Raw genomic sequence first — 2,201 nt, 5'->3', positions numbered from 1 at the left:
GTTAGACGAGAACAAGTGTTTGAATAAGTCGTACAGCTGGTCAAAATTGACTTTTTCTAAGATCTTGGGTATGATGGACAGGACACTGATAGGTCTGTAATTTGATACTAATGTGGCATCGTCTTTTTTAAATACAGGTGTCACATGGCTGAGCTTCTACTCCGTAGGCCACGTAGAGGTACTAATATAGAGATTAAGTAGCTTTGTGAGGTGAACTGCTATAGATGGTGCTGAATATTTAAGAATCTTGGGCATTGTGTTATCGGGTCCGCAAGATTTATTGCACTTGATCCTATCCAGAACAGATTGAATATATGAGACACGTGCAGGTTGAAAAGAAAAGTTCAGCTTAAAGTCGCGCGATGAAATAGAGGAGATGCTAGGGTGGGTCGAAAATTCTTCCCGCTTGAGTTTTAGGGCAGGCTGGTCCAAGACTGGGGTAGAAAAAAATGAATTAAAAAAGTTTGAAGGTTCTCTGATGACTTTGCCGTCATCTATGAGGTGAATATCATCCAAGGAGACTTCCCTCCTTGCGGAGGGTAATAGGGGTTTCAGATTTTTCCAGAAGCTGTTGGGTGTGCTTGCATTAGAGGCAGAATCAGCGCAAAATCGTTTAATTGCGACTCGTTTCAGTTTAGTGACTATGTTCCTTTGCGTCCTGCAGTGCTCCCACGCGTCTTTAGTGGGACGGCGACGATATTTTTTGTACAGTTTGTTTCTCAAGCGCATAGATTTCTTTATCTCTATATTGATCCAGGGAAGCTGATTAGACCGAACTCTCTTTTTTATACAGGGTGCGTGTTTCTCTACTATAACATTAAATAGTTTAGACCAATGGGCCCAAACTTCATCAACGAAATCCTGTTTTGAGTTTCAATTTAAAAAAAAGGTAAGGATTTCCAAAGGAAACTTTAGATTGCAAAGTCTCTTTATCAAATGTAAGTCGCATCAAAAAGCTTTTGTATTCAGGCTAGCGTTTTCGAGAGACTTCAAGTATTAAAATTGTCCCTTGAACAGTCAAAATTCCGTGCCTTTTGAAGATATTTTCCAGAACGTTTACATTTTTTCCAATGATGCAAATCTGCTCAATAACTGTTCAGAAAGTGTTCTTTCCTTGGGAACAGCCGAGTTTTTTTTTTTCCATAGATCTTATTTGTCACGCGCCTTGCCGCGCGTCATAACCGATAATCCATAATAAACAAATTCTTCCCACTGAAAAACATGAGATGGTGATCCTTATTCCTCTTCAGTAAAATCTCCTGGCTGACTTCAGCTATTTTAATTGAGATTTTGATATTCAACATGATACTGTATTTAGCTATTAAGAAATTCACCTAGATATAGAGCAATTTTTCCAAAAAAAAAAGATTTTGACCGATTATTAAAAAATTGCAAAGCGGTGATCGAGCGTTAATAAAAGCTGACGGCGTTACGTAATACTCGGTTGGATTAGTGTGATTATTGTTTCCAAGAACTCTTCAAGCGTAAAACGTGTCATGTAAAGCAAATTTCTCAGAGCACACTCAGCTCATGCCTTTTTAACGAAAATACCACGGAGCCTTGAAACTAAAAGCCTTCCGCGATGCAAGCTGAATGCGGGAGTATTGTTGTAAACCCAAGCTTTGAAGACTGGGTTTACGAGAATGAAAAATATCCTCACGCTTTACAAACCCCAATGAAAAGACAAATCACGTATCGTGTAGAAGAGGAAATTGGTCCAAAAGAAACTAAAGACGACCCGTGGAAACAAAACGATTACCAAAGTACGGTAGAGAAAAATATCGTGGAGAAGGCAGTCGATCAGCGGTGATGATTTTCACGTTCATTATGTACTTGGTGGCGATCGCTGCATTAGTGCTGATTCTTCTGATGTGGTTCGGGAAAATGGGCGAAAGATGTGGGTGTTCAACGGGCGATGGTAAGTATGTGGATAAAGCTCGACTTTGTGAGAGTGAACAAATTCAAAGCCTCGTCATGCTGCGTCCTGCAGGTACCGATGCAGCTCTTATTCGTTCTGGTGTTCATGTATGCATCCCCCGACTGGTCGCGCAGTTTATTTGAGTTCTGTTTTCGTCTGTGCTTGTCTTGCATGCACTCTTATTCTTGATCTATAAGCTCCTGAAACATTGAATACCGGATTGACTAAACCATACGGTTATATTCGGATTAATGTTTTTAAGCTCAACTAAAGATTAATGGCA

Source organism: Pocillopora verrucosa, chromosome 7 (genome assembly GCF_036669915.1).
Source record: "Pocillopora verrucosa isolate sample1 chromosome 7, ASM3666991v2, whole genome shotgun sequence".
In the NCBI taxonomy this organism is placed as follows: Eukaryota; Metazoa; Cnidaria; class Anthozoa; order Scleractinia; family Pocilloporidae; genus Pocillopora; species Pocillopora verrucosa.
This window is presented reverse-complemented; position numbering follows the sequence as displayed.